Genomic DNA, 27,686 nt, shown 5'->3' with positions numbered 1-27,686 from the left:
GTGACCCTGGAGGGACAGGTGGCACACTAAGGGAACAAGGTCATGGGTCCCAGTCTTTTCCTGTCACTCAAATTTCTCATTTCACTCAGATTTACTGTCACTCACATTTCCTGTCACTCAGATTTCTCATTTCACTCAGATGTCTTGTCACACATATTTCCAGTGTGACACAGATTTCTGGGGAGCAGGCAGGCTAGTATGGACAGTGGACAGGCTGATTCCAGGCTCTGGGCCTGGACCTGCATGGGCATGACGATTCATGGCATTAACTTCCTGAAGACATAGTCAGCCTCCCTGAGCCACGATGCAGACACCCTGTCCCTCAGGACTCCCTTCAGGGCCCTGTCACACTGCACCTCACAGTGAAACAGGAGGAGAGCACGCAGGTGCAGGAAGAATCGCCCATCATAGGTAGGACGACATCCTGCAGAATGTTCTTTCAGTCTCCACAGTCTTTCCCTGAAGTGGGTGAGAAGTCCCCATTCCCAGAAAAGGGATGCGTCCACAGTTGGCACATTTATGGATCCATGAGATCGAGGCTGGGACTGCTGCCCTGTCCTGGGCAGGCTCACAGCTCTGGCCCAGCTACAGAAGAAAGTGTTTCTGTGAAGGTGGGGATATGTGACTGCTGTTACTTTGGGGATATGGTGGCAGCTCCCAACAGGCACAGAGAGGGTCAGTCTGGCCTGAGCAGGGTCTTCTCTGGTCTCTATTGGATTCAACATGAGCAGGAAAATTGTGTCATTCAAATGCCTGATGGAAGCCAGGTGATACAGGGACATGGCCCTGGGGGCTCTGAACCTGGGTCTTCCCAAAAAACGGCCACACACAGCAGTCTGCCAGCTAGAGCATTGGACAGACTTAGTGGGTCCAGGTGAACATGGAGGACAATGACAGATGCCACATCTGACCGCAGGGCCAGCTGCAGCCATTACAGTTACCGCTGACCTCCTAACACCCACATGGAGATGCCCATGCACATTAGGGCTGAAGAGGGTCTCAGGCCCATGAAAACAGAGTTGACAGACAGGGGCTGTGGGGGTCACGATAGTGGTCCTGAGCCCAACACAGACCTCTAGTGCATGTGACAGACCTGGGGGAACTTTACTCCCCTCAGGTGATGGGGGAGCACCTCCCAGGTGAGGCATGACCTTTGCCATGCTAGTGAGGACTGTGAGACCACACAGGAATCAAGCCCTGTAGAGGGGGTAACACCAGAGCACAGACACTCATCCATGCTCTCATCTCATACCAGGGTTCTGCAGCCTCACTGGGCAGGTTCTGCTCTGCCTTGGAGTTGGTTCAGGAGAGCACTGGAGGCCAGTGGAGAGGGCTCAGTCCAGAAACAGGGCTCAATGTCACCAGATGTGGTCCCATGGACATGCCCAAACCACCTTAAGATTCTGTATTTAGCTATTGAAATGTTTTCATGACATGATTCTCCCTCAGGACACTTTCACCTGCAAAGAGGCATTGCTCTCCCTGTAGGTCTCCAGCCCCAGAGGTCCCTATATAGTAGAAAGACATGCAAATAGAACGCCTCTGTTTATAAAAACCAGCCCAGCTCTGGCCCTGTGGCTCTGGGACAGGAGCCCACCCTGGATTCCCAGTTGTTTCCATTCCCTGATCAGGACTGAACACAGACCACTCACTATGGGGTTGGGGCTCAGCTGGGTTTTCCTTGTTGCTATTTTGAGAGGTAATTTATGGAGAACAAGAAACACCGAGTATGTGAGTGGGCATGAGTGAGAGAAACAGTGATCGTGTGAGAGTTTCCTGACCAGGACGTCTTTGTGTTTGCAGATGTCCAGTGTGAAGTCCAGCTGGTGGAGTCTGGAGGAGGCTCGGTACAACCTGAGGCGTCTCTGAGACTCATCTGTGAAGCCTCTGGTTTCACCTTCAGTAGCTATGGCATGAACTGGGTCCACCAGGTTCCAGGGAAGGGGCTGGAGTGGGTTGCTGGTGTTAGTAGTATTGGTGGTACCACATACTATGCAGAGTCTGTGTAGGGCCGGTTCACCGTCTCCAGAGACAACGCCAAGAACACGCTGTATCTGCAAATGAACAGCCTGAGAACTGAGGACACGGCCATGTATTACTGTGCAAGAGACACACAGTGAGGGGAAGTCAGTGTGAGCCGAGACACAAACTCCCTTAGGGAAGCAGTAGGGCTGGGCTGCAGGGGGAACCCTAGACACCAGGGGGCGCTGAGGACCCACAGATCAGAGCATCCAAACCAGGAGCAGGAGGAGGAGCAGGTTTCCTATTCATCTGAAATTTTCTCCAGGACTTTCTCCAGAGTCATGTTCGGGGTACAGACAGCTCAGCAGCAAAGAGCTGGTCAGTCCTGATGGAGAAGAGAGGCTGCGGGGTGGCCATTGTCCAGCCACCTGCACGCAGAGATGATGGCAACAGGCCCTGTTCCAGGACAGCAGGGTCCCGCTCACAGCAGCTTCAGAGGCTGAGTCTGAGGATGCCCACACACCAGGGGATGAGATGACCAGCAGCTCTGACATAACCTTGGACTCAGGAGGCAGGGAGACCTCTTCAGCAGGTACAATGGCCTTAGGAAGCCGGGAGGGGGACTGGCTCTGGGTGAGCTGTGTCAGGGAGTGAGAAATGATGGCAGTCCTGTGCTGGGCAGGGGCTGGAGTGGATGGACCCCCTCCAGGGGCAGAGGAGAGACCGCCAGGCTTCCTCACCTGCGTGTCCAGATGTGGGCAGAAGTGGAGGATGGAGGGCAAGGCTGGAAAGCTGCCAGACGTCAGTACCAAACCTGGGGTCAGACTCCTGTGTCCACCTAACAATTGCAATAATAAGGGAAAGGGAGGGACTCATGCATTCAGAGTGGACAGCAACCAGCGATGATGAGTAAGTCAATAAGCACAAAGCAGGAGTGAGAGTGGGGCCTGGTTCTCACACTGAGTGAAGTTTCCACCGTCTGATCCTCCCCTTGTACAGAAGGTCAGGAGTCAGCTTCTGCTTCCAGAATTGCAGCTCCTAGAGGGTTCTGAGCATCCTGAGTTACACGTCCTGCACTGGGGCGGTTCTCCAAGGTGTGGATTTTGAATTGCTCCGTGAGCTGTAAGGTGTGAACTCGGGGGCTAATTGAAGTTTCATGATGGCCTTTATTGTTAAAACACATGATCAGGTCTCTTCAGGGGGGTTCAAAAGCCCTTTCTTCTGATATCTCATTATTAGGTAAATATCAGTTAAGCGATTTTTAAGAAGATACAACTGTTCTGCACCTTGATCCTCCCTCCTTCTGTAGTTTTAGCCCATCATGAGCTCACAGTCTCCTTCCCAGATAGCCAGCCTCCAGATTCCCTTCCTCCCAGGGTCTCACGTAGATGCTGGAAGGACAGGTCCCAGAATGACTCTCTGTGACCAGGAGCAGTTCTGAGTCCACACCCATGTCAGAGTGCCTGCTTGTCCAGAGTCAGTGCCTGTGTCCCTCTGGGAGAAGGTGAGTCCAGTGTCTCAGAGCCTCTCTGTGATCCAGGACCTGGGAGACCTTCCTGAGCTGCTCCCTGTGGGAGGGGCTGCTCTGCTAGGAGAAGTGAGTAGAGAGGAGGGACAGAGTGCGAGCCTGTCTCTGCTGTCTTGCCTGGGCTGTGCTCCTGGGAGGCAGGTGCTCCCCAGTGAGGCCTGTTCCCTGGACCTGGACTGAGAAAATGGTAGCCTCTGCATGGTCACCTGCAGGCCCAGGGCACTAACAGTAATGCACCCCTGAAGTCAAAGGGTGACCCAGCCTCACCTCAGACTATCCCTGGAGCAAGCCTGACCTTTTCCACCTGCATCTGCATGTACAGGACCTGCAAGAACATGGACACATGAGTGCCTGCTCTTCAAAGTCTCTGTTTTTATCATGGGTGCATTTGATTGGCTTCCAGAGAAAGTCACACCCAGACCCAGAATCCACATGTGTTCCCTGCCCATGTGCTCATGTGCTATGTACAGGGAAGAGAGGCAAGTGTGTATTTCATAGCAAATAAAATCATCAGTGTGTGTGTGTGTGTGTGTGAGTGTGTGTGTGTATGTGTGTGTAATTTATCAAATAGAAGTGCAGTGAGAATTGGCAACACACTGGGATGTGTAGATGGGACCTTTAATGAGAGGAACCTGAGGACATAAGAGGCCCAAGAACCCCCAGGAGCTTCTGGATGAGGGGAGGGTGGGCAGTGTTTATGCATCTGGCAGCTCCAGGGAAGGGCTCCAGCTGCCCTCATAAAGCCCTGGTTTGGGTCTCCTTGCAGAGCCATTGGGGCTCAGTAAGGCCAGTTCACTCTGTCCAGAGATGTCAAAACCACACGGTGTCCCTGATGGAGCAATCAGACATCAGGGCACAGCCTTCACTACTGGACAAGAGACACTGAGAAGTCAATGCCCTGTGAGCCCAGACAGGATGCTCCCCAAAAGAGCCAGTGCTGAGCAGAAGGGGAAGCTCAGGGCCCAGGAGCACTGGCTGCTGCCCCAGGAGCAGGTGCAGAGGGAGCTGGGCAGGGATTTCCTCTGAAGCCTGGGGCTTCCTCCCTTCATACAACAATCCAAACTGAAATTTGGACACGATTTCTGAGGTGACTGTGAATATCCTGCTCTATCAGAGCATTTACCCAACTCAATGAGACATGAGAACCCCACACACAGGGATATTTCTATGGCTTCAGGATATCTGAATTATAAGAGGTTGGGGCAGGGATGGATTTATTACCTCACTAGGGGCAGCATTTTGGAGACATGCTGATCCAGGAAGTAGACATTCAGGTATCAAAACCAAGAGCTGATCCACGTGGCCCATGTCACTCAAAGGTGGGCTCACAATGAGGAGAATGTCCTGTGGGGATTGGTTCCTCACAGGAGGAGCTCTGTCTACACTTAGCTCAGGGACCTGAAAGGGGACAGACATACCTCCTCCAACCATGATTAGGACTTGGTGAAACCAAGAGCTTGTTCTTTGAATAGATAAATAAAATTGATGAACTGTTAGCCAGACTCATCAAGAAACATAAAGAATGACCCCAAATAAATAACATCAGAAATGAAAGTGGATAAGTATCAACTGACACCACAGAAATACAAAGGATTATAAGAAAACACTATGAATAAGGAAATGGACAAATGCCTAGAAAAACACAATCTCCCAAAACGGAATCAGGAAGAATCAGAAAGCATGAATAAGCCAGTAACAAATGAGAAAATAGCTGCAGTAATAAAAAAAATAAATAAAAACTCCCAGCAAACAAAAGCCCTGGATCAGATATCTTCACAGGGGAGTTTTACCAAACATTTAAAGAACTATCACCTATAATCCTCAAACTATTCCAAAAAATCAAAGAGGGAGGGACACATCCAAGCTGTTCTTTATGAGGTCAGCATTATCCTAATTCCAAAACCAGATACAGACACTACAAAGAATGAGAATTACAGACTAGTACCCTTGATAAAATACATGGATACTAGAACCCTCTATAAAATATTAGCAAATCAGATCCCCCAATATGTTAAGGAGATCACACATCATGACCAAGTGATATTTGTTCCCTGGATGCAAAGCTGGCACAATATTCACAAATCAATAAGCGTGATAATTCACAGAAACAAATTGAAAGACAAAAATCACATGATCATATCAATAGACACAAAGCACTTAACAAAATCCAATACCCATTTTTGATAAAACTCTCAGCAAAGTGAGAATAGAGGGATCATACTTCAATATAATAAAGGCCATATATGAAAAACCTACAACCAATGGGAAAAATGTAACAGCATTTCCCCTAAGAATAGGAACAAGACAAGGATGTTGGTTTTTACCACTCTTATTCAACATAGCACTGGAAGTCCTAGCCACAGTGATCAGACAAGAGAAAAAATAAAAGGCATTAAATTGGAAAGGAGGAAGTAAAATTGTCATTATTTACAGATGACATAATCCCAAAGACTCCACCAAAAATCTACTAGATATAATAAATGAATGTGGCAATATGGCATCATACAAAATTAACACCAAAAAATCAATGGTATTTTTATACATCAATAATGATTCTGAGAAAGAGAAACTAGACCAGCAATCTCATTTACCATTGCCACAAAAAATTAAGATACTTAGTAATAAACTTAACCAAGTAGATAAAAGTCTTGTATTGAGAAAACTACAAGTGGTTGACAAAAGAGATAGAGGAGGACATAAACAAATGGAGTAATATACCATGCCCATGAATTGGTAGAATTAACATCATTAAAATGTCCATACTACCAAAGTCAATCTACAGATTCAATGCAATCCCCATTAAAATAGCAACGGCACATTTCAGAGCTAGAACAAAAACTCCAAAAATTTATATGGAACCAAAAAACATCCTTAATAGCTGCCAAAATTTTGAGAAAGAAGAACAAAGTTCTAGGGATCATAATTCTAAATATCAAGGTATAGTACAAAGCCACCGTAATTAAAACAGCCTGGTGCTGGGAAAAGAACAGGCATATTGACCAATAGAACAGAACAGAGAACCCAAGAATGGACCCAAGCCATTACACACATTTAATATTTGACAAAGGAAACAAGAACTTACAAAGGAGTCAAGACAGACGTTTCAATAAATGTTATGGGATAAATTGGGCAGATACATGCAAAAACAAATAAAAATAGACCACCAACTTACACCATACACAAGAAATAACTTAAAATGGATAACAACTGAAATGTAATTCAGGAAACTATAAAAATCCTAGAAGAAACCATAGGCAGCAAAATCTCAGACATCTCTCATAGCAATATGTTTACAGATACATCTCCTAGGGCAATGAAAACTAAGTAAAAAATAAACAAATGGGGCTACATCAAAATAAAACTCTTCTGCACAGCAAAAGAAACCAACAAAATGAAAAGGGACCCCACTGTATGGGAGAACATATTTGACAATGATACATCTGATAAAAGATTAATAGCCAAAATGTATAAGGAACTCATACAACTTAACAAAAGGAAAACAAACAATCCAATTAAAATATGGGCAAAGGACCTAAACTAACACTTCCTCAAAGGGGACATACAGATGACCAAGAGACATATGAGAAAATGCTCAAAGTCAATAATCATCTGAGAGATGCAAATTAAAAAGAAAATGAGGTATCACCCCACACCTGTTAGAATTATTACCATAGGCCTCCCCTCCAGCAAATCAATGGGTTTCTCTCAGGATTCTTGGCCTCCTCCTCTCAGAGGAAGGCCATGATTTTATTTAAGCTGTTCTTCAGAAATCCTCAAGAAAAAATAAGAATTCCTCCAGGGAATACTGAGAACAAAGGAATACTCCAACATCGCTATTATAGCCAGAGGAGGGAGGAAACAGATGGTTGAAGAATAGGCAGATGCATCCCAAGGCTTGTCCCAGAGCAAATAGAATGAGCAGCTGAAACAAATAACATCCATCCTGAATTGGTGAAGGATACTCAGCTGGTGAGGCAGTTTGCAGCTTGGAAGGGCAGAGTTCCCCTGGAAAGGTAAAAAACAGAGATCTGGGCAGAAAATTTTGCCAGATCTCTGAACCCAGAGGGTCAGAGGGAAACCGCATGGCACCCAGTCGCGTCCCTTGGGACAGGCACAGCCCCTGACTGGGGAAAGGAAATTCGCAGGACTGTTGGAACCAAGGGATTTGAGATCTTGGTTCTATAATTACAGAAGGCAGACCAGAGGGGACAGCCTGAAGCTCTGACCAGACCATACAGTGCCGTCCAGGGCACTTGTAACCACAAGCAACAGCTGTGTGAGCATGCCCCCTCCCCCGTCCAAGGAGCAGCAACCACACGAGCAGCCCGACCAGTCTGAGGAGCAGCAGCCGCAAGTGCAGTCTGCCTATGTCTGAGGAGTGGCAGCCCTGTGCAGCCCGCCCCCATCCGAGGAGCAGCAGCTGCACACAGCCTGCACCCTGCACCAGTCCGAGGAGCAGCAGTTGTGCAAGCATCTTGCCCTCATCCAAGCAGCAGCAGCCGCACCAGTAGCCTACCCAATCCAAGGAGCAGCAGCTGTGTGAGCAGCCCACCCCCATCTGAGGAGCAGCAGTTCTACAAGCACCCCGTCCCCATTCAAGGAGCAGCAACAGCCCACGCTGGTCCGAGGAGCAGCAGCCACACGAGCAGATCACCCACATCTGAGGAGCAGCAGCCCTGCACAGCAAGCACCAGTCCGAGGAGCAGAGCTACACACAGCCTGCACCTGTCTGATGAGCAGCAGCTGGGTGAGTGGCCCATCCCCGTCCGAGGAGGAGCAGCCACATGTGCAGCTCACTCCCATCTGAAGAACAGCAGCTGCAAAGCAGCCCAACCCCGTCCGAGGAGAAGCAGCCTTGCAATCAACCTGTCCAAGTCGAAGGAGCAGTACCCCGCAAGCAGCCCACCACATCAGAGGAACAACAGCAGTGTGAAGCCAGCCCCCATTCAAGGAACAGCAGACACATGAGCAGTCTGCCCCAGTTCAAGGAGTAGCAGCTGTGTGTGTAGCCCGCCCCATCCAAGGAACAGCAGCCTCGTCATCAGCACACCCTCTGTCGGAGGAACAGCAGCTGTGTGAGAAGCCTCTCCCACCAGCCAGAGGAGCCACGACAGCTGTGAACAGTACCCACCAGAGGAGCTGCTGCCAAATGAGGAGCAGCTGAAACTAAAACTGCCCGAGGAGTAACCATAGCCCGAGGAGCCACTGCGACCCAAGGAGCAGCCCCTGAACGACTCCACATCTAGACCTGTTGGTGAGATCGAACATGGGTAGACAAAGAAACCCCCAAAGGAAAGAAAAGGAGAACTCACCAGAAAAACCGCTAAGTGAAAAGGAGGCATGCAACATGTCAGAAAAAGAATTCAGAATAAGGGTCCTAGAGTGCATAAACCAGATGGAGGAAAATATCAACAACTTATGCAAGAATCAAGAAGAAATCAACAACTTATGTAAGAATCAATAAGAAATTAGGGGTGATCTAGCTGCAATAAAAAACACAATTGAAAGTTTCAACAGTAGACTAGGAGAAGCGGAGGACCAAATTAGTGAATTAGAAGACATGGAAGCAAAACAAACACACACTTAACTGCAATTGGAGAAAAAAAATAAAAGACAGGAGGAGAGCCTAAGGGAGATATGGGACAACATGAAACGAAGCAACATATGAATAATAGGGGTGCCAGAACAACAGGAAGAGGAACAAGAATTAGAAAACCTATTTGAAGAAATAATATCAGAAAACATCCCTGAGGTGGGGAAGAAAGTAGTCACACAAGCACAGAGAGTTCCAAGCAAGATGAACCCGAAAAGACCCACACCAAGACACATCATAATTACCATGGCAAATGTTCAGGACAAAGAGAGAATCTTAAAGGCTTCAAGAAAGAGAGGGAAAGTTACATACAAGGGATCTCCCATTAGATTATCAAATGATTTCTCAACAGAAACACATCAGGCCAGAAAAGAATGGATGGAAGTTCACAAAGTGATGCAAAGCAAGAGATTGAATCCAAGAATACTCTATCCAGCAAGGCTATTATTAAAAATTGAAGGGGAAATAAGAAGCTTCACAAACAAAAAAGGCTAAGGGAGTTTATCACTACCAAGCCAGCAATGCAAGAAATGCTAAAGAGACTGGTGTAAAAAGAAGAAATAAAAAGCCAAGAAAGAAAAGTGGCACAAAAAATAAAAACGGCTACAAATAAGTACCTTTCAATAATAACTTTACACATAAATGGACTAAATGCTCCAATCAAAAGACATCGGGTGGCTGAATGGATAAAAAAAAACATGACCCATATATTTGCTGTCTACAAGAGACCCACCTCAGAATAAGGGACTCACACAGGCTGAAAGTGAAGGGATGGAAAAATATCTTTCAGGCAAATGGAAATGAAAAAAAAGCTGGGGTAGCAATACTTATATCAGACAAAATAGACCTCAAAGTGAAGGCCATAACAAGAAGTAAGGAAGGCAACTTCAAAATACTAAAGGGATTGATACAACAAGAGAATATAACCCTGAAAAACATATATGCACCCAATGCAGGAGTACCCATAAACATAAAAAAAACAACTCCTGAAAGATATCAAGGGAGATATCGACAACAATACAGTCATAGTAGGGGACTTTAATACACCACTGACATCACTGGATAAATCTTCTAGACAAAAAAAAAAATAAGCAAAGAAACAGCAATTCTAAATGACTCACTAGATCAGATAGACTTAATCGGTATCTTCAGAACATTTCACTCCAAAGCCACGGAATATACATTCTTCTCAAGTGCACATGGGACATTTTCAAAAATAGAGCACATATTGGGTCACAAGCAAAGTCTCCCCAAATTCAAGAAGATTGAAATTATACCAAGCATCTTCTCAGACCACAATGGCATAATATTAGAGATAAACTACAATAAAAACAACCCAAAACACTCAAACACTTTGAAGCTGAATAGCATGTTATTAAATATTGATTGGGTTACCAATGAGATCAAAGAAGAAATTAAAAACATCCTGGAAACTAATAACAATGAAAACACAACAATCCAAAACCTATGGGACACAATGTAAGCAGTCCTGAGAGGGAAGTTTATAGCTCTACAGTCCTATCTCAAAAAACAAGAAAAAATGGTAGTAAATAATCTAACTCTACATCTCAAAGAATTAGTAAGAGAGCAACAAGAAAAGCCCAAAGGGATAAGAAGGAAGAAGATAATAAAGATTAGAGCAGAAATAAATGACATAGACACAAAAAAAAAACCAAAAAAACAAAACAAACAAACAAACAAAAAAAACCACAATACATAAAATCAATGAAACCAAGAGCTGGTTCTTTGAAAGGATAAACAAGATTGATGAACCTCCAGCCAGGCTCACCAAGAAACAAAGAAAGAGGATCCAAATAAACAAAATAAGAAATGATAGAGGCGAAATAATAACAGACCCCACAGAAATACAAATAATGTTAAAAAATACTATGGACAACTCTACTCCAACAAACTATACAATCTGAAGGAAATGGACATATTCCTAGAAAAATACAATATTCTAAAACTCAATCAGGAAGAATCTAAACATCTCAGTAGGCCAATCACTATGGAAGAAATCGAAGCAGTCATCAAAAAGCTTCCATCAAACAAAAGCCCAGGGTCAGACAGCTTCACAGGGAAGTTTTACCAAACATTCAATGAAGAACTAAAACCTATCCTCCTCAGATTATTCCAAAAAATTCAAGAGGAAGGAACCCTTCCAAGCTCATTCTATGAAGTCAGCATCACCCTAATACCAAAACCAGTAAAAACAACACAATAAAAGAGAATTAAAGGCCAATATTCCTCGTGAAAATAGATGCCAAAATCCTCAACAAAATCTTATCAAATCGGATCCAGCAGTATATCAGAAAGATCATACACCATGACCATATAAGATTTATCCCAGGATGCAAGGATGGTACAATATCCACAAATCAATAAACGTGATACATCACATAAACAAACTGAAAGAAAAAAACCATAGTCATATCAATTGCTACAGAAAAAGCATTTGAAAAAATCCAACACACATTTTTTTGATAAAAACTCTCTGTAAGGTGGTAATAGAAGGATCATACCTCAACATAATAAAAGCCATATATGACAAACCTACAGCCAACATCATACTCAATGGAGAAAAACTGAAACCATTTCCCCTAAGAACAGGAACAAGATAGGGATGGCCAGTCTCACCACTCCTGTTCAACATAATACTGGAAGTATTAGCCATTGCAATTAGACAAGAAGAAGAAATAAAAGGCATCCAAATTGGAAAAGAAAAAGTAAAACTGTGCTTATTTGCATATGACATTATATTAGACATAAAAAACCCTAAAGACTCCATCAAAAAACTATTAAACTTAATAATGAATTCGGCAATGTAGCAGGATACAAAATTAATGCCAAGCAATCTATGGCATTTCTATACACCAATAGTGAACTTACAGAAAGAGAGACTTAAAAGGCAATCCCATTTACCATCGCATCAAAAAAATTAAACTACCTAGGAATAAACTTAACTAAAGAGGTAAAAGACCTCTACTCAGAAAACTACAGGACGTTGAAAAAAGAGACAGAGGAAGATATAAACAGATGGAAGAACATACCATGTTCTTGGATTGGTAGAATCAACATCATTAAAATGTCCATACTACCCAAAGCAATCTATAAATTCAATGCACTTCCCATTAAAATACCAACGGCATATTTCACAGACCTAGAACGAACTATCCAAAAATTTATCTGGAATAAAAAAAAGACCCCAAATAGCTGCAGCTATCCTGAGAAAGAAGAAGACAGTAGGTGTAATCTCAATACCAGATATCAAGCTGTATTACAAAGCCACTGTTCTCAAAACTGTCTGGTACTGGCACAAGAACAGACATATAGATCAATGAATAGAATGGAGAACCCAGCAATCGACTTGAACCAATATGCTCAATTAATATTTAACAAAGGCAGCAAGAACATACAATGGAGTGAAGATAGTCTCTAATAAATGGTGTTGGGAAAATTGGATAAATACATGCAAAAAAATGAAACTAGAAAACCAACTTACACCATACACAAAAATAAACTCAAAATGGATAAAGGACTTAAATGTAAGATGAGAAACCATAAAAATACTAGAGGAATCCAAAGGCAACAAAATCTCAGACATATGCTGAAACAATTTCATCACCGATACAGCTCCTAGGGCATTGGAAACTAAAGAGAAAATAAACAAATGGGACTACATCAAAATAAAAAGCTTCTACACTGCAAAAGAAACCATCAACAAAATAACAAGAAAGCCTACTGAATGGGAGAACATATTTGCCAATGTTATCACCAATAAGGGTTTAATCTCCAACATTTATTGGGAACTCATAAAACTTAACAAAAAGGAAGATAAAGAATCCAATTAAAAAATGAGCAAAGGACTTAAATAGACACTTGAAAAGAGGACATTCAGAAAGCAAAGAGACTTTGAAAGCATGCTCAAAGTCACTAATCATCTGAGAGATGCAAATCAAACAACAATGAGGTATCATATCACACCTGTCAGAATGGCTATCATCAACAAATCAACAACCGACAAGTGCTGGAGAGGGTTCGGAGAAAAGGGAACACTCGTGCAATGCTGGTGGGAATGCAGACTGGTGCAGCCACTATGGAAGACAGTATGGAGTTTCCTCAAAAAGTTAAAAATGGAACTCCCATTTGACCCTGTGAGCCCACTTCTAGGAATATATCCCAAAAAAACAGAAATACCAATCAGAAAGGATATATGCATCCCTATGTTCATAGCAACACAATTTGCCATAGCGAGGATCTGGAAGCAGCCTAAGTGCCCATCACCAGATAAATGGATTAGAAAACTGTTGTACATCTACACAATGGAATACTATGCTGCTGTAAAAAAGAAGGAATTCTTACCATTTGCAACAGCATGGATGGAACTGGAGAGCATTATGCTAAGTAAAATAAGCCAGTCAATGAAAGAAAAATACCACATGATCTCACTCATTTATGGATAATAAAGACCATTATAAACTGATGAACAAAAATAGATACAGAGGCAGAGCAGCATCTAACAGACTGTCAAACTACAGAGGGAAGGCTGGGGAGGGTTGGGAGGCTGGTGGGAGGTGGGTAAGAGATCAACCGAAGGACTTGTAAGCATGCATATAAGCGTAACCAATGGACAGAAGACATGTGGGGTATGGGAGGCTAGGGGAAGGTAAAGGGGAGAGAAAAAAAAAGGAGACATATATAATACTCTTTGTAATACTTTAAGCCAGGGGTCCTCAAAATATGGCCCGCGGGCCACATGCGGCCCGCCAAAAATATTTATCCGGCCCTCCGGGTGTTTTTGCAGCCGCTGCCTGTCCTACTTAGCAGCCAACTTGTCCCGGGCCAGCAGTGTGCATGTGTGCAATGTCTGAGGGACAGTGAACTGTCCCCCTGTTTAAAAAGTTTGAGGACCTCTGCTTTAAGCAATAAAACAATTAAAAAAATGCCAGAGGAATTATAGAGAAACCTAATTTATGCAAATACGCAAATATGTTAGATGTAGTAAGTTAAAGGACTAAATGCGTACTGAGAGCTAAAAAGAACCCAGGCCACAATGTTATTCCCATTCTTATTTTGTCTTTTTAGCTGCTTAATTCCAGGAAAACCAGTTAGCCCTCTAAGGCTGTGCTTTCTCATCTGTATAATGAGAAAATAACACCCAATTTGTTGGGTCCTTGTGGATTATATGAGAAAATTGATAAAGAATGTTTCCATAGACCATGGACCACTGTAGATACTCAATAAATACATTTATATAGTTATAATTCTATTTAATATTAACACTATTTAAAAATAACTCAGAAATGCCCATGTAATTTTTTTGAAATATGAAAAAGACTATAGACAAATAAATAAGTAAATTAATAGAAATTATTGAACTAAACGGAGTAAATAGAAATTAATAAATAGCATATCTTCTTAACTACTTTAATGTGAACTAGATAGTTTTCTTTGAAGAGTTTTCATACTACCTTTGCAATTGATACCATCTCCGTAATACCCAAGGGGGCACCTTCCACATCGGAAGTGACCATCGGTGGTTGGCACACAGGAAACACCCAGAAATCCAGGCGATTCTGCACAGGTTGGTATTTTGATTGACTCTGGCTTTTCTTGCAAAATTGTGATGACTCTACTAACTGATGCTGCAAACCCATCCATGTGCTGTGTGTAACCTTGGGCAGACGTGATAACTTGATAATTATATCCTTCTGTCTCTGTTTGGACGGTGCCCTGGCTAATGTCCTTTACTTCATCATGGGAGAGATTGGGGTTAATGCGTATATAACTACGATTGTCCATAGTAACTTCTAGCTCCCCCAGGCTGAGATTTGTACTCAAAGTATGAGCCGCATGTTTAAAACCTGATATCTGATGAGACATTGCCTTTGAATTATTCATTCAAGTTATAACTGATTTTAATGAAAAGTATGAGATGTTGCTGGTTTTGGTAGTAAACAGACTGTGGGTAAAACTTGCACCAGTTAGTAAATGCTCTGTTGATGGCGACTGAGAATTTATATCTAAATAACTGGGGGGAAAATAAATGTTAGTCAATAATAAAAAAAAAGAATTATTACCATAAGCAAACCAACACATAGTTTGTGGAGCACTTGAGGATGTGGAGAAAAGTGAACCCTAGTACAGTGCTGGTGGGACTACAGATTGGTGCAGCCACTATGGAAAACACTATGGAGTTTCTTCAAAATATTAACTATGGAACTGCCATTTAACCCTGTGATCCCACTTCTAGGAATATATCCTAAGGGAATGGAAACATCAATCAGAAAGCATGTCTGCACTCCTGTATTCATAGCAGCACAATTTATAATAGCTAAGACCTGGAAACAGCGCAAGAGACCATCAGTAGATGAGTGGATTAAAAATCTGTGGTGTGTTTATACCACAAAGTATTATACATCCATAAAAAAGAAGGATCTCTTACCCTTTGAGACAGCATAGAGGGACCTGGAGAGTATCATGCTAAGTGAAATAAGTCAGAGAAAGACAAGTATCGCATTATCTGATTCATATATGGAATCTAATAAAAAAATTAAATGATGAACGAAATGGATCCAGAGACCTAGAAGAATAGGGAATCTCAGGTGGAAAGTAGGAGAGGATGGGTGGTTGGGAAGAGATCAACCAAAAAACTTGTATGCATATATGTATAACCCATGGACACAGACAATAGGCTGGTGGAGGCCTTGGGCAGGGGGGCGTGCGGCTAGAAGGGGTCAACGGGAGATAAAGAGGACATATGTAAGACCTTCAACAATAAAGATATAATGTTTAAAAAAATAATTAGGACCTACTGAGCCTGGTCCCTGTGTCATCCACCTTCTCTCAGGTGGGGTCAAGACCTCAGCTCTGAAATACTCTGCCTCATGAATATGCAAAAGACAGGAGGAAGACTAGGTTAAATATGGACAAGTCTGTGCCCTGAGGGATCACCAACAGCCACACCTTCCCCTACAGACGTGCTCACAGCACAGCCCTCACCATGGACAGAAGCTGGAGAACCCTCCTCCTGGTGGCCATGGCTACATGTAAGGGGATCCCCAGTCCTTGGGTTGAGGAGGGGACCAGGGAGAGTCAAGGAGGATTTCCACCCACTCCTGTATCCTCTCCCTACAGGTGTCCAATCCCAGGTGCAGCTGGTGCAGTCTGGGGCTAAGGCAGGCGTGGGCAAACTACGGCCAGCGGGCCAGATCAGGCCTGTTTGAAATGAATAAAACACACAAAAAAGACCTTACCCTTTTACGTAATGATGTTTACTTTGAATTTATATTAGTTCACACAAACACTCCATCCATGCTTTTGTTCCGGCCCTCTGGTCCAGTTTAAGAACCCATTGTGGCCCTCGAGTCAAAAAGTTTGCCCACCCCTGGAAAGTGAGGAAGCCATGGACCTCTGTGAATGTCTCCTGCAAGACTTCTGGAAACACCTTCACCAGCTACTGGATGCACTGGGTGCAATAGGCCCCAGGACAGGGCTTGAATGGATGGGGAGGGTTTACCTTAACAATGGAAACACAAATTACGCAAAGAAGTTCCAACGCAGAGTGTCCATGACTAGAGACACCTCCATGAGCACAGCCACATGGAGCTGAGCAGCCTGAGAGCTGAGGACACAGCCATGTATTACTGTGCAAGAGACACACAGTGATGGGAAGTCAGAGTGAGCCCAGAAACAGACCTCTCTGCAAGAGTGGCTGTGACCAACAGGGGCCACTCACATTCCCTGAATGCATGGGCCATCCCAGTAGCAGGTGTGGTTGGAGGTTTGGGCTAGTTTCCTGTGTGGTTTCCTCTTCATGTCATGGTTTCCCTCATGGAACCTCTGGATTCCTGATTCTGCACTTACCTCTGAAGTCTCTGAGTTAGAATAGTCTGTTGAAACAGAGACAACTTCTTCATATGGCCAAATGTCAGAGAGTCTCTTTCAGACTCTTGTGCCAAGTACCAAGTAATGATCAAATCTTCCGACCTAAGTAAGCTAAATCCAACCACAGGCTCTGCTGACTCAACAGTGCAGCTCTGCTCCACACAGCTCAGGGTCCCAGCCAGCCAGCAGGACAAGATCGTGTTGGACAGCGGACACCAGAGGCATGTGACTCCAAAGCTAGAGATGAAGAATTACTGGTGGTTACATTCCTTGACTTGCCATCATGCTTATAGCGCCAAAAGTAGGTGATGCCAGGAAAAGGCAGAGGGACCCACAGAATCGTGTTTTGCATGTCCAGGCTGATAACAAATACACACACCACAGGGACGTGGAATGTTTATTATGCACACGGTTGAAATCTCTGGGAAGCACAGGGAAGGCCCTTCAGCAGTTCAGACCTGCTTTGATGGAGTCAGGAAAGGAGACTGGATTTGTGCTTTATAATTTTCAAAGAGATGGGAGAGGGAATGAATTCTGTTTCCAGGGGCTTGAGTGGTTTCTATCTCCCAATGATATCTAAAGACAAAACCCTGATTTCTTATCAGATATCGCCTGTGTGGCAGATGGGGAAGAGGCAAGAATAAGCCATCAGTTTTCAGTAGTCAAGCAAAAATAAAATAGAGTATGACTACCTGTTTTATATAACAAATATAAAAAATGAGCAAAAGTTGAGATATGGTGTTATTGCGTGTGTTAAAAAAACAGGTCTACACAAACTGGAAAGAATAATTATATGTAAGAAATTGAGAATGAGGATGACGAAGGTAATCATGATTTTGATGATGTTGGTGATGGTGATAATAATATCGGACAACAGTAACTCTCTGTTCCAATGTCTTTGTGGGAATCTGTACTTTATCCAAGGTCACCAGTTATTAGAAGGCCTTGGGTCAACTTAGAGTTGGGCTTTTGGGGTTTCAATTTTCCAATGACAGCCATGGAGAAGACTCCTGCTTTCTTTTCCTATAAAAAGTCATTGTGTGTGGACAACCACTTGTCTATAGAAAATGAGAAGAAAGATTATAGGTAAGAAAATGGGGATGATTATGATAATGATGATGGTTAAGATGATGCACAATGGGTCAAAGGGGAGATTTATATAACACTTCAAACAATATGATTTCTTAAAAAGAGAATCACACATTAAAAAAGACGATGACTACAGATTGGGGCAGGGTCTTGGTTTAATAAAATGATGGCCCCTTATACAGACACACCATCACCATGGGTCCTCCAGTGAGGGGTATCCACTCTTATCTCTAAGTATTGAGAGATTTCATAAAAGGGATCTCAATGAATTAGGCAGCTTTAGTGATTCAGGGTGAGACCAGATCAGCAATGACCCCAAAGGTGTCCAAGTGCAGATCCCTGGACCTGGGAAGTGTTACCTTCTAGAACAGAGACACTGTGAGAATGTGCATGTAAGAGACAGGGATCCCCTACCCACCAGTGTGCAATGACAGGTTCCTTATTTATCTTGATTCCTACCTACAAGATCTTTAATGATGTTATTTCTAACAAACTACTGCTCATACTACACCCTCTGACTACAGTGAGCATCCCCAGGGACAGGGAAGAGAGAAACTGGGATGCCAGTTTCCTGACAAGGTCGACGTTCCCTTTCCTATGAGTAAATGTGTGCTAGGAATTCTCCAATTTCCCTTACTGTGATCCCCAACATCAGTGACAACACTAGATTAAAAAACCATGTCATTTAACAGACCACCATACATTGTTCAAGATATGAAAGATTCTCAATGGTACACATGCATTATCACTGCTTTTATCTCTTATCTTTCCTCCAGGTTAAAAGATGATTCTTTCAGATGTGGTTATTTCAGGGTGTCTACAATATGCCATGGTTTGCATAAGGGAAGAGTTTGCACAGTGTGTCACATTAAAATTCCAACATCAAGAAACAAGAGTCTCCCTTTTTCTTGTGGTGGGGAAGCAGGTACTCATATGAAAATAGAAATGAAGACAATGTGACAGAAAAAAAAATGGTTGTGCTTTCTTTTTAAAATATTTTACACCAAGATGAACATAATTAGGGTATAAAATGACAATGATAAACATTTCTTACTTATAGATATATGTAATTGTTAGATTTCAGAATCTAAACAATGGCTAATCTCTATTAAATTTGTTTGAAAGATAATGATAACTTACCAATGAAACCTAAAAATGTAGTTCAACATTTCTTCTTCTGCTCAGGTGAGGTTGTCCTTGACCTAATTCCAATGTGCTTCATCACCCAGGTAGTTCCCTATCATTGACTTACCTGGTGAGTGAGGTCAACAAAAGAGATTCCCCGGCTTCCCCACATATAAATTTCTCTCCAAGCTCCAGGGTAAATCCTCTCCTGGGATGTGCAGGCTCACAGCTCTCTCCTCACACAGGGCTGAGGTCTCTGGGAAGGCAGAGCTGTGGTCTAGAAGACCAGGTCCTATGCCTGGTGACAGCCCCCCAAGGTGAGGGTCTCGTGGTCAGACAGGGGTCATGGGATGGCTGTGACTGCAGGTGACTGACAGGATTGATGCTCCTTGTCCACAGGTGTCCTGTCCCAGGTGCAGCTGTAGGAGTTGGGCCCAGGACTGGTGAAGCCCTCAAAGAACCTCCTCCTCACCTGCACTGTCTGTGGATTCTCTCTAATGAGTTATGATGTGAATGGGACCCGCCAGGTTCAGAGAAAGGGGCTGGAGTGGGTTGGGGTTATATGAGGTTATGAAGGTACAAACTATAACCCCACACAGAAATTCAGACTCAGCACCACCAGGGACAAGTCCAAAAATCAGGCTTATTTACCATAGAACAGCCTGAGAGCCAAGGACACGGCTCTGTATTGCTGTGCAAGACAGAGTTAGGGGAAGTCAGTGTGAGCCCAGACACAAACAGCCCTGAGGGAAACAGCAGGGTTGGGCTAGGGGTTGCTCAGGACACCTGGGGGCGCTCTTGACCCCTGAAGCCCAGAGAACAGCCCCAGGATCAAGGGCAGAGGGAGGTGGGGAAGAAAGGGTCTTTCTGGCAAAAAAAAATATCATGTACCAATCAATAATTGCTTTAAATGTAAATGGCTTAAATGCTACAATCAAAAGATATGGGGTAGCTGATTGGATAAGAAAGCAAGACTCACTTATATGCTGTCCACAAAGAACATACTCCAGAATGAAAGATAAACACAGAGAAAAGTAAAGGGATGAAAAATGAAATTATATGCAAAAGAAATAAAAAAAAATGGGACAGCAATACTTATATCTGACAAAACAGACTTTGAAACAAAGACTACAGTAAGAGACAAAGAAAGAGACTACCTAATAATAAAAGAAATAATCGAACAAGAGAGTATAACATTGGTAAACATTTATAAACCCAACAAAGGAGGACATAAATATGAAAATAACATTTTGAGTACAGCCTGTGTGTCCCCGTGGTTGAGCTCTGACCTGTGAACTAAGAGGTCACAGTTGGATTCCCATTCAGGGCACATGCCCATATTTCAGGCTCTTTCCCCAGAGCAGGCCAAGGCAGCTAATCAATGATACTCTCTCATCCTTGACATTTCTTTCTCTCTCTCCCTCTCCTTTCCTCTCTTAAATTAATAAAAATACATTTTTAAAAAGCAAATCTTGAAGGACATGAAAGGAAAGATTGACAGGAATACTTTCATTGTATCAGACTTTAATACCCCATTAACATCAATGGATGGATGTTCCAGACAGGAAATCAACAAGAAAACACAGATCTTTGATCACATACTAAAGCACATGGCTTTAATTGAAATATTCAGAGCATTCCACCCCAAAGCAGCAGAATATACATTATTTCCATGTGCACATGAAACATGAAACATTTTCTAAGATAGACCACATGTTAGTACACAAAGCAAATCTCAATAAGTTTAAAAAGATTGAAATCATATCGAGCACCTTCTCTGACTATAATGTTATGAAATTATAAGTCAACCACAGATGAAAAAACAGAACAACACACAAAATCAGTGAGGCTAAGGAACATGTTACTGAACAATGAATGGGTTATCAGAGAGACCAAGGAAGAATGTAAAGTTACCTTAAAACAAATGAAAATGAGAGCACAACAAGCCAAATCTATGCGACACAGAGCAAGCAGTTAGAATAGGGAAATCCATACGTCAGGAAACAGAAACAAGGATACCATTCTAACTCTACACCTAAAGGAACGGGGGTAAAAATCGTGGAGTGAGTACAAGGAAGGAAATAATAAAGACCATACAGGAAATAAACAAAACACAGTCTAAGGAAATTAATGAAACCAAGAGCTGGTTCTTTCAAAAGATAGACTAGATTGACAAACTTTTAAACAGACTAGTCAAGAAATAAAGAGAGATGACACTAATAAATAAAATGAAAAATAAAAGTGAAATAACAACTAACACCATAGAAATAGAAAGGGTTATAATAAACTATTATGAACAACCATATATCAACATATTGGAAAACATGGGTGAAAATGCTAAATTTCTAGGAACATATATCCTTTCAAAACTGAATCAGAAACAATAAGAAAATCTAAATAAACCAAATTAACCTAATGAAATGAAATCAAAGCAGGAATTAAAAAACTCCCAACAAATAAAAGTCCTGCACCAGATGCCTTCACAGGTAAATCTCACCAGACATTCCAAAAAGCACTAACACTGATCTTTCTCAAAATATTACCAAAATTCAAGAAGAAGAAAATCTCCCAAGTTGCCTTCCACTGTCCACATCCTCCCTACATCTGTTCGAGTCCCGGAGCTCCATGGCCAGAGCCCTGCTGACTCTCCCCAGCTGTTCCCACAGCGTCAAGGGCAGATCAGACCCTGTAAAAGCCACCTGCCCCCCTTCATCCACCAGCACCCCTCTCAAAGGTGCATGCAGCTGTGGACACCCCAGGACAGGTCACAGACAGGAGACCTGAAGCTGAGCCAGGACATGGTGACAGCAGTCCCAAGGGTCACATGCAGACATCAGATTTCCAATAACAATATTTTTCATAACCTAAATGTAATTATTCCTCAATCATTAGCCATACCTAACCCTTAAGCACACCTGGTCATGAGAGGGATTCTTCTATATCTCAACAATGTGTGAAACTGGATCTACAACAGAGTCTAGAGAATAAGCACCACAAAGAGACAGTGCAGCTGCTACACATCCAGCACCAAACTCCCCTGAAGGGATAGGACCCGGGAGCTGTGTCTCTATAGTTCATGCTTCAGGTTCCCAGGGACGCACACAGACACTCCACTCTCCCCCAACACTTGATCCACTGGCTCTAAGCTCACACTCTTGTCTTAGTTTATCCTCTGATCACTTTGTAGGGTAAATAGTGTCGAATGGAACTTCCCATCTCCTGAACATGAACCTACTGCACTTTTAATTATCAAATATGAAGGTTAATTTCTCTTTCTTTTCATTACTGGTGACAGTCGAAGGAATCCATCATTTTTAATACTTCTCTTTTTTGTACAGGTGAACTGGAGTGATTGGTTCCAGTATGGAGAACATAGGCCCAGATGCCGAGAATTATTTAACATACATCCATCCCTGGACATGTCACATTCTTATATGGTGTCATTTGTACCAGCATGCAACCCCGGAGCTTCCTATATACTAGGAGCACATGCAAATATGCAACCCTCTGCTCATAAAAACCAGCCCAGCCTCGACCCTGCAGCTCTGGGACAGGAGCCCAGCCCCGGTATCCCCAGGTGCTCCCATTTCCTGATCAGGACTGAACACAGACCACTCACCATGGGGTTTTGGCTCAGCTGGGGTTTTATTGTGGCTCTTTTAAGAGGTAGTTTATGGAGAAAAAGAAAGACTGAGTATATGAGTGGATGTGAGTGAGAGAAACAGTGGACTTGTGAGAGTTTCCTGACCAAGATGTCTTTGTGTTTGCAGGTGTCCAGTGTGAGGTGCAGCTGGTGGAGTCTGGGGGAAGCTTGGTGCAGCCTGGGGGATCTCTGAGACTCTCCTGTGCAGCCTCTGGATTCACCTTCAGTAGCAACTGGATGCACTGGGTCCGCCAGGCTCCAGGGAAGGGGCTGGAGTGGTTATGTCGAATGAATCCTGATGGAAGTACCACACACTATGCCAACTCTGTGAAGGGCCGATTCACCATCTCCAGAGACAACGCCAAGAACATGCTGTATCTGCAAATGAACAGCCTGAGAGCCGATGAAACGGCCATGTATTACTGTGCAAGAGACACAGTGATGGGAAGTCAGTGTGAGCCCAGACACAAACCTCCCTGCAGCAGAGGCTGTGACCACCAGGGGGAGCTCAGAGTCCCTGAACACAAGGACCATCCCAGCAGCAGGAGCAGTTGGAGGTTTGGGCTGGTTTCCTGTGTGGTTTCCCCTTCATGTCACAGTTCCCCTCAGGGAACCTCTGGATTCCTGACTCTGCACTTACCTCTGACGTCTCTGAGTTAGAAAGTCTGTTGTAAAAGGAGACAACTTTCTCACGTGGAGAAACTGCAGAGTGTCTTTCTGAGACTCCTGAGCCCAAATGACAATTCATCATCAAATGTCTGACCTGCATCAGCTAAATCCAACCAGACTCTCTCTTGACTCAACAGTGCTCAGCTCCAAGCAGCTCAGGGTCCCAACAGCTAGAAACAGAACTCGTGTGCTCTGGACAGTGGGCACCAGAAGACTATGAGTGCAAAGCTAGAGAAGGAGGACCCCGGTGGTGACAGTCATTGACTTGTCATCATGCTCATAGCACCAGGAGTAGGTGACGCCAAGCAGAATCAGGGGACTCCATGGAAGCTTGATATGGACGACCAGGATGATGATTAACACACACACCAAGGGACATGGAATGTTTATTATGCACAGAGTTGAAATCTCTGAGAAGCACAGGAAAGACCCTTCAGGAAGTCAGACCTGCTTTGATGAAGCCAGGAAAAGGGACTGACTGAGGAATTTTATTTTGTCTAGATGGTGGGGCAGGAGGAAGAATCCTGCTTCCAGGGGCTTGTGTGGATTCAACCTCTTATTGACATCTGGAGAGGAAACCCAACCTTTCTTTTCAAATTCCCATGTGGGGCAGGAAGGAGCCATCAGTTTTCAATAACCAAATGAAAAAGAAAATAAAGTATGGCTAGATATTTTGTTCACAATTACAAAAACTGAGCAAACATTGAGAGAAATGGTCATTATGTGTATACAACAACAGCTTCTACTGTAACTAAGAAAAATAATTATAAATGATAATGTGGGTTCTGGTGATGGTGATGGTGTTGATGACCATAGAACTGGTCCATTGTCCTGGGAGGCAACTCTCCCCTGTCCAAAACCATACGTTGTTTGGAAGGCCTTGTAACAACTCTTAGGTGTGGCAGTTGTGGTTTCAATGTCCAATGACATCTAAATGGAAGATTCCTGTTTTCATTATTTGATAAAAAGTTAATGTGTGTGGAAAACCACCATGTCTACAAAATATGAGCATGATTATAAGTCAACAAGGGATGAGGAGGAGGAGGAAGAGGAAGAGGATGGTGATGATGAGGTTGGGCTGAGACAGGGCTCTTCGCCTAAAGAAATGAAGGCTGTTCAGAGGGTCACACGTCACCATGGCTCTTCCAATGAGGGGTGCACACGCTTCCCTAAAAGTGTTGAGAAATTTCACAGATGGGACCTCAATTAATAAGGCAGCTTGGATGATTCATGGTAAAACCAGATCAGTAATGACCTCAAAGGTGTCTAAGTGCAGATCCCTTGCACCTGGGAAGGTGTTACCTTTCAGAACTGAGACACTGTGAGAATGTGCATGTAGGCAACAGGAATCCCCTTCCTGCCAGTTGGCAATGGCATGTTCCTTATTTCTCTTATCCCCTTCCTGCTGAATTTTTAAGCTTTCAATTTCTAAGAAACTCCTGCTCATAAAATTCTGGTATTTCCTCCAGTGATACAAGATGTCTCTATCATGCCCTGTACTTCTTTCTGGGCCTTCACTGGAGGGGGCTTTAGACCCACATGTCCAGTAACTCTCTTTCCATTAACATCAGGCACATTTCTGTCATGTGACTCAAAACAGTCCAGCTTTCTACCCTCACCCAGTTCCACAGTCACATCCAGATTTATGGGTAGTTTCCCAGCAGTGCCCCCCTCTGGTACCAGAACCTGCTCCAGTCCCTGTGGCTGCTGTAGCAAATCCACATGGACAGTGGAGGCTCAGTGTTTTCTGGGGAGTTCTTTGTAAAATCACCAAAACAGGTCCCATTAAAGAAAATATTAAATTAGCCTTAGTCAAAATTAAAGACTTTGGTCCCATCAAGGATTCCATTGAGCAACTTAAAACATAAACATAAAGGGTAATACTTTAAGCAATAAAAAAAGTGAAAAAAATGTAAATATATATATATATATATATATATATATATATTTAATAAATAAATAAATAAACCATAAACATAAAGAATATATTTCGTGCCCTAACCGGTTTGGCTCAGTGGATAGAGTGTCAGCCTGAAGACTGAAAGGTCCCAGGTTCGATTCCGGTCAAGGGCATGTACCTTGGTTGCGGGCACATCCCCAGTAGGGGGTATGCAGGAGGCAGCTGATCGATGTTTCTCTCTCATCGATGTTTCTAACTCTATCCCTCTCCCTTCCTCTCTGTAAAAAGTCAATAAAATATATTTTTAAAAAAGAATATATTTCCAAATCAGTCTGATGGCAGAGTTAATAAATAATATATCAAGGATGTTACAATTTTTGGGAAAGCCCAGTACCCTCTGACCACAGTGACCTCCCAGGGAAAGGACAGAGGGAGGCTGGAAATGAGGGATTCCTCTCAGGGTTGAATTTCCCTTTCTTATTAGAAATTCTATGGTAGGAATTCTCTGTCCTCACCTCCCTCTGGACTCCAACATTACTGATAACACTAGACTGAGAAAAGAGGTAAATCCCCTACCATTATCACTTCAACATATGAAAGATTCTGAGTTGTACACCTGCATGATCACTGCTTTTATTTCTTGTCTTTTCTCCACTTAAAGTCATGACTATTTCTGATGTAACTAGATTGGGGTCTCTGCAATAGGCCACTGCCTTGAATATCAAATAGTTTCCACAAGAAACTGTAGACACAATAAAAAATTTTCCAACATCGAGAATCACAAATGTTTCACCTGTCTGTGCTTGAGAGGTAGTTTCTCAGATCAAAGTAACATCATAAATTAAGATATAAGATATTGAGAATGGCTGCCCTTTATATTTTTCACAATGATATAAATTGTTTCTAAAATATTAGATTCAAAAAATTAGGAAATTGTGGATAGAATATGATTTTGAGATTCAGAAATGGTCTGAACAAATGGTAATCCCTTTCACATCAGCTTGAAAGATGCATGAAAAGTTAAATGTGTAACCTTCTCATTGAGTCAACCATTTCTTCTTATGCTCAGAAACTTTAGGTCAATTTTTCACCAAACTACAATGTGCTTTGTGACCCAGGTGGTCCCCTGTCCCTGACTTACGTGGTGAGTGAAGTCAGGGGAAGAGATGGCCGAAGAAGGCCTCCAGAATGACCAGGGAAGCCCAACCTCGGGCCCTATACTTATAGGAAAGGCTGCACCACATGCATATTTCTCTTCAAGCTCAAGGTTCAATCCTCTCCTGGGCTGTAAAGGCTCACAGCTCTCTCCTCACACAGAGCTGAGGTCTCTGGGAAGGCAGAGCTGTGATCTAGAAGAAGATGAGACTGCTGGGTCTTCTCTTGTCCTTGGTGACAGCCCCCCTAAGTGAGGGTATCAGGGGTCAGACAGTGGACATGGGATGACTGTGTCTGAAAGGAACTGACAGGGATTGATGCTCCTTGTCCCCAGGTGTCCTGCCCCAGGTCCAGCTGCAGGAGTTGGGCCCAGGACTAGTGGAGCCCTAGCAGACCCTCTCCCCCATCTGGGCTGTCTCTGGATTCTCTTTAATGAGGTAAGATGTGAACTAGATCTACCAGCCTATGTGGGCTGGTAAAGATACACTATAACCCAACACTGAGACCCAATAGCATCACTAAGGGACATGTCCAAGAGCCAAGTTTACTTAACATTGAATAGCTTGAGTGCTTCATGTCATTCCCTCTGGCCTGTATAGTTTCTGATGATAAATCAGGTGTCACCCTTATGGGAACTCCTTTGTAGGTAACAGTTTTCTTTTCTCTTGCTGCCTTTAAGTTTCTCTCCTTATCTTATTTTTTGGCATTTGAATTAATATGTGTATTGGTGTGGTTCTGTTTAGGTTCTTCTTGTTTGGGGTTCTCTGTTCCTCCTAAACCTGTGTGACTTATCCCTTTACCAGGTTAGGGAAGTTGTCCACCATTATTTCTTTAAACATCTTCTCAATTTTTTTCTCCCTTTCTGCATCTTCTGGCACACCTACTATTCTAATATTGTTATGTTTCACATTGTCTCACAGCTCACTTAAGCTGTCCTCCTGTTTTTTAATTCTTGATTCTTTTTGGTTCTCTAATGGAGTAATATTTTCAACTCTGTCTTCTAATTCACTGATTTAATCCTAAGCTTCCCCTAATCTGCTGTGTATACCTTCCAATGTTTTCTTTATTTGTATTATGTCATTCTATTTTTATTAAATCTTTATTGTTAACATTATTACAGTTGTTCCTCTTTTTC

The 27,686-nt window shown here is 43.1% G+C and overlaps 1 pseudogene and 1 gene segment (V, D, J or C); both read left to right on the top strand.

Moving 5' to 3' along the window:
• The window catches only part of LOC132222632 (immunoglobulin heavy variable 3-74-like), a 42,390-nt pseudogene extending 40,381 nt beyond the window's left edge, over positions 1-2,009 (top strand).
• The window catches only part of LOC132222663 (Ig heavy chain V region 1B43-like), a 150,306-nt gene that overhangs the window by 70,063 nt on the left and 52,557 nt on the right, over positions 1-27,686 (top strand).

Source organism: Myotis daubentonii, chromosome 20, assembly GCF_963259705.1.
Source record: "Myotis daubentonii chromosome 20, mMyoDau2.1, whole genome shotgun sequence".
NCBI classification, from domain to species: domain Eukaryota; kingdom Metazoa; phylum Chordata; class Mammalia; order Chiroptera; family Vespertilionidae; genus Myotis; species Myotis daubentonii.
The sequence above is the reverse complement of the archived record's forward strand: the minus strand, read 5'-3'. Positions and strand labels throughout refer to the sequence as shown.